This window comes from Chenopodium album, chromosome 14 (genome assembly GCF_948465745.1).
Source record: "Chenopodium album chromosome 14, dcCheAlbu1.1, whole genome shotgun sequence".
NCBI lineage: Eukaryota > Viridiplantae > Streptophyta > Magnoliopsida > Caryophyllales > Amaranthaceae > Chenopodium > Chenopodium album.
In genome coordinates this window covers 23681761-23693779 of record NC_137847.1, presented here as the reverse complement: position 1 = coordinate 23693779, position 12019 = coordinate 23681761, and positions in this window count along the sequence as shown.

Below are 12019 nucleotides of genomic sequence, written 5' to 3'. Positions count from 1 at the left end.
ATTATTTTAGGAAATGTTAGTGACACAGCTTAATGTCACTATACCTTCACAGGAAGAATCAGCTTAATCTGGCACATGATGAGTAGCTGCAATATAACATTGAAGATCTAGGATCTCCAATAAAGTTTTTTTTCTATTTTTTTATTTTTGTTTAAAGTTTAAGATAACAAAATTCTTTTTTAGATATTCCCTGTTTAAAACATACTATTTGTTCTTGTTATATTGGATGGTAGTTGGTTTGAGATACATTAAATCTAATTTAATATTAAGTTATGAATCTTTTGGTTGCATTTTCTTTTTTGTACAATTATGTTTATTGTGTTTTTTCCTTATTACGATAATAAGTATCTAGCAGATGAGAAAAGGTGGGATAAAGCAATTTAGTTTATTAATTTTATACGATTTATATTAACGACGAAATATTTTGTTGTTATACGACATCAATTTAAAATTTAGTTACCGTTAGAAAAAATTTTATCAGTAAAATTGTTGGTCATTAGTTTGTAATCTCAAAATAACGACAAAAAGTTAAATTGTCGTAACTAAGTAACGACGACCTACTATTTTGTCGTATAAATTTAACGACGAACGTAGTCGTTAAAACCAATAACGTCGGAACCTATTACGACAAAAGCACGACGAAATAAGTATTGTCGTGAATGGTTTTAACGAAGATTATTGAGCCTTTTTACGACAAATATTTTTGTCGTAAAAACCCCTTTTTCTAGTAGTGTTCGAAGCTCAGGCTCTTGCTTTTCGAGGTGGGTTTCTTTTTGTCGGAGTTGATTTTAGTGGAGCAAGTGGAGAAGGGGTGGATTTTGGGTGAGAACTAGAGGTTCTTGTGGTTCTCATGATGCAATTTCACAATAAGAAAAGCAATGGGCACAAAATACTCAAACTAACACTAGTATTCACAATCCTAAAAACCAAAGTAGAATAAAAATACAAGTATCCACCAACCAAACATCAATGTTTCAATCACAAAAATCACCACAAACTCAATATCAATCCAATAATATCAGGCAAGAGGCAAAATTTCCAATTTTTATATGAATGTGAATAATATAAGAAGAGAAGTTGGATGTAGAATTTAAAATAATAACTTATCTTGTGCAATTAAGACTTAATTTTGTTGGTTACCTGAAATAAAGCATCAATTAAATTGCATTTCCAACAAATTCACCCAATTGAAAAAGAGAATAAAAAAGCCCAAACCTTGAAAGACTTAGGGTTCTTTTTTTTTTTTTTTTTTTTTTTGTGGCGGGGGTTGTCCGTGATAGGAATGATGTGCTTTGAACAAGTGTATTTTTCCGATAGGGTGTTCGGAATTTTTAAAAAGCTAATTATTCAGTGAGGTCAAGTGATCGGAATGCTTAGTTGGAGGCCGCTTCTGATCAGTAAAATTAATGTATAATTAATATTATAGCTTAATCTTGACTGAATCCGTCGGGTCACACCGAAGCAACTAACGATCTGTCACGACGAATTAATCCAAAAGGAATTATTGAGTTGCTCGAGTATTATGAACATAGAGGTCGGATATCGAGCTAGGAGCATCGAGGCTGAGCGTTGCAAGTCGAGTTGAACTAATAAAAGACGAGAAGGTAAAAATCAATTAATCAACAATTATCAAAATACCCTTATCATCGAAATGCCCCGAGCAAACCGAGTGCTAGGGGCAAGTGGAGCTAGCATGGCAACTAACATGCGCGCCGCACCAAGCCGAGCCTGCTAACAGTGATGGCTGGTGAGTGGCACGACATGCTAGCAGGTCAATGCTAGCAATGCTGGCAAACGTGCTGGGGCGCGTGCACAGCTAGCAAGCTAGCAGCGCTAGCGAACTAGCACTGCTAGCAGCAGAGCACGCAGCAGCATCTGCCAGCAGCCCGCAAGCTTGCACAGCTTGCTGGGATGAGGCAACAAGCAGCCCGCACATACACGGTCACGGGCAGGCCTAGCCGAGCACAAGGCTGCCATCTGGGCGCGCCTAGGTGCCCAAGGCTGGGCGCCATGTGGCGCCGTGAGTGGGGCTGGGTGAAGGGTAGTGTGAGGCGATTTGGGGATCCTTGGAGGGCAAGGCTTTAGTCCCCCCTTGTGGTCCTCACCTACTCTATCCCTCCTTGGTTGCGACTTATTGATTAATTATTGCTTTGCCTTTATTATTTTGTTTTTGAATTAAAAATACTATGGAAAAATGGTTTTTAGCAACTCTCCCACATTGATGAGAGAGAGGAATGTTGGTGGGAATTCTTTATAAATACCCATGTATTGGGATTTGAGAAACCTGCTTGAGTTGAACTCAATAAGGCATCTCCAAAGAGAGAAAACCTTTAAGTTCAACTAAACTCGAGTAAGTTTATTTTTGGTCTAGCTCGGCTAAACTCCGAGTAGAGACCGGACGGGTCAAGTTGCAGTTGGATTTTTGTTGGAGGTCTTCGCACGTGCGGGACTCGAAGCTATCCAAGTAAGAGCTCGTCAAACGAGAGAAGCGCGCATCAAGGTTAATATTGTCTTTTCTCTTTATCTTGTTTTCTTATGCCTTTTAGTTATATTAATTGTGAGCGGGTCTTAGGGTCGGATTTTGTTCCTTGGGAAGTCGGACTTTTCGAAACCCAACAGCGGTATTAGAGCCTTGCTCATTTATTTTTGTAACTAATATTTTCAAGGTGTTTAAAATGGATTTAATTTCTGGTTGTTATTGCTAATGAGATTAGTTGCTCGATTTTATTATTTTTAATCTCGGTTTAATTAGAATTTTGGCTCCCGAACCAAGACTTTCACGCAAGACTACTGAATTTTTGGTGGAATCGATATTTTGGAATATTTTGAGTCTCTTAGGGTTGTAAAAAAACTTTAATTCTGCCCAGAAATGCCTGTTTCGATGGATTTTTCGTTTTGACTTAAATTTTAAATCTTTTAAACCTTGAATCTTAATGGCATATTAATTGTGATTATGTGCTTGGTTCTTTCCTTTATGCTTCTACAATTTTAGACCACTTTTGAGCATGAGTACTTTGTAGTAATTGGTGCTTAATAGTTGGCTCAATTTTTAATTGCAAATAAATTGCTTTAAGTGTGAAAAGTTTGTGTTTTAAGGCTCTTAAATACTAAAGATCTAACCTTTAATTATTTTAGTTCGTTGGAACTTTGTGTTACTAAATTCCATGATTGTTTATTGAAATTTCTTGATTTAATCGTTTATTAATTTGATTGGAATCATAAAGTTTCAAACTTGTGATTGAATTTTAATTAATCTTCATATTGGAAGATGTAAATTTTCAAAGATTCACAAGTTAAAGTTTGAATTTTTCATTGAATATTTATGTTCATTATTCCAACTCCCTTTTAATTTTGTCAAATCTCATTATTAATTATGATGGTTAAATTAATAGCGAGAGTAGCCCTTGTTTTTGTTGCATAAAGATGAACCAAATTTTATTAAAGAATGGTTCTTGGAATTAATTTGGTTAGTGCACTTAAATGAATTTATTAAATTGGACTTGTTTTAATTTTCATTTTTTCCTCAAAATATTGATTCTAAAATTAATTTAGTATTGATTAAAAACGTCACACGAAAAATCGGAAAATAATCCCGAGGCACTTATACACAAACCGAGGCACAATAGCACAAGCATCTCTCGGCCAGCCAAGCTGCACAGCAGCCCGCATATATGACATAGTCTGAAGATTTTGTCGACCAAAACAATGCTGGAAAAGGTATGCAAGCTTAAAAAGTCCACTTATGGGTTAAAGCAAGCAAGTAGAAGTTGGAATCTGCGATTCGATGAAGCCATCAATAAGTTTGGTTTTATCAAGAATCTAGATGAATCTTGTGTTTACAAGAAGGTCAGTGGGAGTGATATCGCCTTCCTAGTCTTATATGTTGATGACATATTGCTCATGGGAAGAAGCATTCCGATGCTAGAGTTTATAAAGGCATGGCTTGGAAAATATTTTTCAATGATAGACTTGAGAAAGGCACAATACGTATTGGGCATCAAGATCTAAAGGGATAAATCTTAAAGAATGATTGGATTGAGCCAAAGTACTTACATTGATAAGGTACTAGCACGATTCAACATGGAGGAGGCCAAGAGAGGTCACTTACACATGTCACATGGCATAACCCTAAGCACGATGTAGTGTCCAAAGACACTTGATGGGCGAGAAACGATGAATCAGATTCCATATGTTTCGCTTATTGGATCGATCATGTATGCCATGATATGTACTAAACCAGATGTATCGTATGCCTTGATTCCTACGAGCCGATACCAGTTAGACCCAAGAGATGCACATTGGACTGCGGCTAATAATATCCTAAAGTACCTGAAAAGGAACAAGGATAAATTCCTGGTATATGGTGGCTCAAATGAATTAGTTGTTGAAGGATACACCGACACAAGCTTCCAAACAGATAGAGAAGATTACACATAGCAGTCAAGATACGTATTCTTTCTAAATGGAGGAGGGTTTAGTTGGAAGAGTGTTAAGCAAAGTACAACTGCAGATTCTAGAACTAAAGCCGAATACTTGGCAGCTGCTGAAGCAGCAAAGGAGGCAGTTTGGATTCGTAATTTCGTTGGTGAACTTGATGTTGTATCCTCCATCAATGGTCTAATAGCCCTCTATTGTGACAAAAATGGAGCTAATGCTCAAGCTAGAGAGCCAAGGGAACATCTGAAGGTTAAACATGTCAAGCGGCGATTTCACATGATAAGAGAATGGAAGTCAGAGGGTTAAATAAGAATTTGTAAATTTGGAACGGACGACAATGTAGCCGATCCACTTACTAAAACTTTGCCTCAAGTGAAGCACAACAACCATGTTGAGGCAATGGGAATCATGTACGCCGGTAATTGGCTTTGATTTCCTTATTAGGTGTTTTAATTAATTTTGAACATTTTAATGTAAAACACTATGATGAACCATTCAAATTTTGTAGTAATTTAATTTCATGCAATTTTATCACTCTGTTTCTATTTAATTGTGGTTTAGGATTAAGTATTGAGCCCATTCGATTCTGAGAATATTTAAAATTGGGTATCAAGACTAGTCTTGGATAAAGAAACACCTATTAAGTGAACATTTAATATTATAATCGAAAATTATCCCTAATCGAGGTCATTTAAATGATGAACGATTAATGACCACTTGAGATTAGTGTGTAGTTTGATATATAGCGCCGTTTCTCGTGCTACAAGGACATGATTGTCATAAATCATTTGCACGGGTATTGGTTTAGAACCATACTAGATCGCCCTATGAGAATACTTTAAGAGATTTAAAAATCGTCATAAGTACACATCTCACTATGGCTATCATAATCTCTTTCATCGACCATGAGTATTGTGAATTCTCATGTTTAAGTACTAGTCCGCTTTAATGTTCGTCAAACATCTGCCATACATGGGGATTATAACGGCAACACTCGGGCGGCTAGGTCCTGTTAGTAGGAGCACCTGATAATACAAGATTGGGAATGTCCCCCTATTAACCATAGGGATTATTTCTTTGTTGTTTACAAGGCCTCTTGAAGAGCGAGACTGAAAATGCAATGCCGTGCTCAAATGGAGTTTAAGAAATCATCTGCTTATTAACAGTCAAACTCGAATTTCGAGAAGCACTTCTGGACGTAATAAGGATGACGAATAATCTTACCTTATAGTTCAAGAAGAGACATTAAGTGACATAGGAGATAGGCTATACACAAAAAGCGCACTTGTCCGGAAGGACAAGTGGGAGATTAATAGGAATGATGTCCTTCGAACAAGTGTATTATTCCAATAGAGGGTTTGGAATTATTAGAAAGCTAATTATTCAGTGAGGTCAAGTGATCGAAATGCCTAGTTGGAGGCCGCTTCCTGTTAGTAATATTAATGTATAATTAATATTACAGCATAATCTTGACTGAACCCTTCGGGTCACACCCAAGAAACTAATGATCCATCACGACGAATTAATCCGAAAGGAATTAATGAGTCGCTTAAGTATTATGAACATAGATGTCAGATATCGAGCTAGGAGCGTCGAGACCAAGCGTCGCAGGTCGAGTCGAATTAATAAAAGACGAGACGGTAAAAATCAATTAATCAACAATTACAAAAATACCCCTAGCATCGGAATGCCCCGAGCAAACCTAGTGCTACAGGCAAGTGGTGCTAGCATGGCAGCTAGCATGCACGCCGCACCACGTCGAGCCTACTAGTAGTGCTAGCTGGTGCGTGGCGCGACATGCTAGCACGCTAACGCTAGCAAACGTGTTGGCGCGAGCACAACTAGCAAGCTAACAGCATTAGCGGTACTAGCATGCTAGCAGCAGGCACGCAGAAGCCTCGGCCAGCAGCCTGCAAGCTTGCGCGGCTTGCTAGGCCGAGGCAGCAAGCAGCCTACACACACACACACGGGCAGGCCCAGCCGAGCACAAGGCCGCCAGCTGGGCGCGCCTTGGTGCCTATTGTTGGGCGCCACGTGACGCTGTGTGAGTGGATCCGGGTTAGGGGTAGTGTGAGGCGGTTTGGAGATCCTTGGAGGGCAAGGATTTGGTCCCCCCCTTGTAGTCCTCACCTACTCTCTCCCTCCTTGCTTGCCACTTGTTAATTAACTATTGCTTTGCCTTTTTTCTTTTGTTTTTGAATTAAAAATAAAATGGAAAAATAATTTTTACCAACTCCCGACATTGATGGGAGAGAGGAATGTTGGTGGAAATTCTTTATAAATACCCATGTATTGGGGTTTGAGAAACCCATTTGAGTTGAACTCAATAATGCATCTCCAAATACAGAAAACCTTTAAGTTCATTAAGACTCGAGTATGTTTATTTTTGGTCTAGCTCGGCTAAACTCCTAATAGAGTCCGGACGTGTCAAGTTGCGGGTGGATTTATGTTGGAGTTCTTCGCACGTGCGGGACTCGAAACTTTCCAAGTAAGAGCTCGTCAAATGAGCGAAGCGCGCATCAAGGGTAATATTGTCTTTTCTCTTTATCTTGTTATTTATGCCTTTTAGTTATATTAATTGTGAGCGAGTCTTGGGGTCGGGTTTTGTTCCGCGGAATGTTGGACTTTTCGAAACCCAACAGACGCGATCGTTAGAGAAGTGCCGGTGGTGGAGCATTGAGGCGCTGGTGGTGCAGCAATGGTGGGCGGCGCCGGTTAGGGTGGTAGAGAGAGAAGGGGGATGCCTTGGGATGCGTGCAGGCTGTAGCAACGTAGTTCTCCTTTTTCTAATTTTTTATTTTCTAATTTTTATTTTTTTAGGATGCGTGAAGGCTGCCTAGGCACTGAAATTCTAGCAGCCCAAGTAGTGTGTTGGGTGACTGGGAGTGGCTCGGCCCAATGGGCAATGGACTGTCGCTGGATATGTAGGCTGGTGCCTGCTACCACCTGTAGTCTTTTTTACAAGGAAAAGAAGGTAACACTACTCAACTACCAAAACAAACAATCAAACATATAAAACAATAGGGAATGGGGATCAACAAGTAATCTTGACAATTGCAACAACTTGGGAAGAACATGCCAATGAATGGTAGTTAAGATTAATGATCAGAGCTATCAATCGGATCAAAGAGCTATCTCCTAATTGTAAAGCTAGTTATCTCTACGAATAACAAACTAGGAGAATCACAATCCAAACCAATCGACAATTGCAGTTCCAAAATCAATAGGTCGTGTCATTAGAAATCACAATGCAATCTAGCATAATTCTTAAGGCCTAATCAAACTACACACATGCAAACTGACATTAATCACTTTAATCTGAACAATCAATCAACACAATTCCCATATTAATATCAATCAATCAATCAATCACACAAGTTTCACCCAATCCCTAGTCAAACAACTACTCAAGTATCATCATCTAATCAACAAGCAACTAAGAAATCAAGAATCAACAAAATATGAAGAACAATTACTCTACTCAAGAATCAAACATCAAAATCAAATTAAACAAACATGAAATTAACAAAGCTATAAATTAAGATAGAGTTAGAAATGCTCATTGATATTTGAGAAGATCTTCAATACAATTGTCACCCTTGTATCATCAATCTCTCAAATCACCATTGAAATCTCTCACTTTCTCTCTCTAAATCTACTCCTAAACTAACCCTAAATTAGAGAGAAAAGCTATCAACTAAGCTAAAATCATCATCAAAATTATGTCCAAAACTTCTTACAAAAATCGGTTAAAAAGGTATTTCAAAGAGGCGCGAAAACAATATAAAATTGAGAGAATCAGGAAACCCAAGGTGGCGTACCCTTGCGCGGAGCTGCGCACCCACTCAAGTGCCTTGCGTGCCCGCACGGCTGGGTTGCGCGCCCTCGCTCGTGGGTTGCGCGCCCGAGCTCTTTTGGGATCCTTCAAGTCTTCATATCTTCTTGCGCTCGTATATGAGTTTTCGTGTACGCTCACAAGGTCTTCATGATAGTCACTAAACATGGAAGATTCCAAATGAGCTTGACAGTGGATTCAACACCATAATCTCATGAGAGCGCGGCTTGAGAGCGCAAGAGCTAGAACTAGGAGCGTGCCACTTTCTTGCATCTTAAGCTTTCCCATTGCTACAAGCTTGCTCCAAAGGCATCTTCCAACGTAGAAAACCACCAATATCACGAACCGAACCTCGTACAATACCTACAACCACAAAAAGAGGATAAATAAAGGAGAAAACACTAAAAAAAACCGTAAAAACACAAAATACGAGAGAAGAAGGAAAATTAAAGAGAAAATGCATGAAACTAACCGTAAAAACACAAAATACGTGAGAAGAAGGAAAATTAAAGAGAAAATGCATGAAACTAAGAATTTATTATAGAATAAAGCGATGAAAAGAAGGTAAAAACAACCTAAAAACTCATCAAATGTGAGCCGTAAATGGCACTCATCAAATACCCCCAAGCTTAACTTTTGCTCATCATCGAGCAAAACACAACAAGCAAAGGGAAATGATGAGCTTATTCAAACAAACAAGAGAAGAAGGGAGACGAGAATATACACTATCTCACTTCCATAGGAATCACGCTTGTTTTTAGCTACAACAAGCCCATATAAACCCAAAGTCTCCAATGAGGACGAGTGAGGTCTCGTGAGGGTTTCCCAAGAGGTTAACCCACAACTCTCTCAAAATAAATAAACAAGGCAAAGCATGAAAAAGAAAACAAAGAGATGAAAAGAAAACAAATGTTCATGAATGGACTTTTGCAAATGAACAACCACAAATTAATGCAATTCTTTCTAAGCAAATAAAGGAGTGCACGTTTCAAGATATCCAAGGTTGATTGAAACATAAAACATGCTAAGCATAGATAACTAATAAGACACAATTCGCCTTCATATCAAACAATCTTACCGCGTTCTCCCTACTAGTTTCAAATCTACCTCTAGTGAGCACCTCAATTATTCCTTGAAGGAATCGAAAAAGAAGAGATTTTAGGGCTACTCGACATCTTAACTATGCAAACCGCTCCACAGTCTTGACTCATATCTCCCTCCACCGACTTGTAACTCAACCAACAAGGTCAAGAGGTCTTGAATAGAGTTGTAATGTACGGGCAAAAAGGGTGAAGGTAGACTAAAATTTGAAATTTGAAGGTATACCTATATTGTGAAGCAAAGGGTGATCAATCCTCAAGACCATAATCAAGCAATTACCAAACAAAAACACTAACACCTCCAAGCTTATTCAAAGCCAAAGGTCACAAACATATATACAAAAAGCGTAAGAACGCTTCCCCCCAAGCTTAAATGGAGCATTGTCCTCAATGCTCTAAACTTGGAAGAAATACACTTACATCAAAATATTTTTGTAGTTTTCCATTTTTCTCTTGTTTTTCTTTCTCAAAGCATTTGCTATTGCTTTTTATCTCTTTTTGTTTTTTTTATTTGTTTTCATTTTATTGCTTAGTCCTCGCCTCTTTTGACTATGGATGGCTTTTTCAACTTGCATTTGCCTTTATTCAGACAATATACACAACACAAACTTGCTCATCAAAAGAACCAAATATCCACACTTATACTCCCATAAGCTCCAACAACTATGGACCAATTTCTTCACAAAAATCAATAATGGAAACAAAACTGAAACAAATGGCTTAAAAGCTAATAATATTTCTTGAAAAGAAGGTATAAGGCTCAAATGGTTAGCAAGGAGGCAAATGTGAACCCAAAACCAAAAATATGAATTCTATCCCAGAAAAAGAAAAATTACCACCCCGTAAAGATGCCTTTGTCCTTCCTAAATGGTTCGGTCGTAATCTCGGGAGATAAAATTCAAGTTCTAGATAAAGTAAGCGATAGCCAAGGATCCATGTGCCGCTCATGCAAAGTATGTAGAAGGCTAGAAAAATGAAACTTCACATGGTTGCAGCAATAACACACTATAAGCTTCAAATCCACTATAAGAAGCAACACTTTCTTACCACAAACAAGTAGACTCAGGCTTCAAGGCCCCAAAAGTTCTAGACACACTATCTTAGCATACTCTATCCTATAATCAACCAAGCATACTCTCAGACCGGGCACACTGTTACCATTTAAGAAGAAAGGCATATAACTACACAAGTCCAAAAGTATTATGTCCAAAGCAAGAACAAAACAAAACACATTGCGAATTTGCCTTAATAGAAACAAAAATATTATTGGATTTTTTCAAAATAAATGAACATGGAAATGCATATACAAATATACATGGCATAAATAAATCAACATCCCACCAAAAATGATAAAATGCCCTCCCCCAAGCTTGAATGAGACAATACACTCAAATTATAAATCAAATAATCCATAAGAGGGGAAGAGAAAGAAATCAAATCAACAATACCAACAAATGTCCAACAAGTCACCAACCATTAGAGAAAAAGCAAGGAAAAATATAACCGGATATAGGTGGGTGTAAATACCCGCAAATGACCAACTAAACCTTTCAAAGCTAATTTCCTCTAGAATTGAATCTCGCCTTCCATATGCTAGCAATTCTGGTGCCAAACTTCATTCTTGATCCAAACCAATGTACCAAAGTATATCAAATTATATACCTAGCAAAAGGCACATTAAAATTTCCATGAGAAAAAACAAAATACGGTTTACTTCCCGAGCAAGGCTTACTTAAGGTCTAAGCTTGACCGCTCGAGTAAATAATATTGCAACGATCGCAAGAGCTTGTCAAATGCACTACTACACATTTCATATGAAAATAAGTATGCACATGACAAAATGAAGGCATGCAACAAGCTTAGTGCATACCTATGGAGTTGAGAAGAGTTATGTCAAGAAGAGGAAGGAGAGAAGGGAAAATAAGAATGTAAGATAAAGGAAGAGAAATAAAAGAAAAAGAAGAAGGCATTCTCTTCTCAACAAAAGATTTTTGTTGGAAATCCCACCATTATCCTCAAAAGTCATCAAATGAGGCACTTGGGGGACTAAAGGCTCTTCAAGAGGAGGGGATATGAGAAAAGAAGCTAATGACATGGGATATGAGGGAACAAGATCAAGCTTTCTTGAAAATGAGGTGTAAGGTGAAGGAATAGGAATTGATTGCTCACTTACACCACAATCCATTGAAACACAATCTCTCTCATCTAATTAACTCACATCCAAAGGGCTCTCCTCCAACTCATCGTCATTCAAATTAAGCTCATTCTGAATCACATTCTCCTCATAAACTTCACACCCTAAATGAGCTCTTAAAAGCTTCAAATCATCATCAAGGTTCAAAAAAAGCTCATCAAAGGGTTGAGGGTCAAACTTGGGAGGTAGCTCAAGATAAACATGAGAAGTACAATCTCCCTCTAAAAAGGCCTCATCCTTCTCAATGGTTGAAAATGTAGAAGAAAAGGGTCATTAATGGTGAAGAGGAAGACAATGGTTGAAGATTTGAGATAGGAGTTGGAGACTCAACCTTACTAAACACTTCACTCTCATCATCATAATCATCAAAAGTAAGCTTTACCTCCTCAACCCTCTCATATTGAACCTCATCTACATTATAATCATTTAATCTCAAGGCCTCACCCTCAAAGC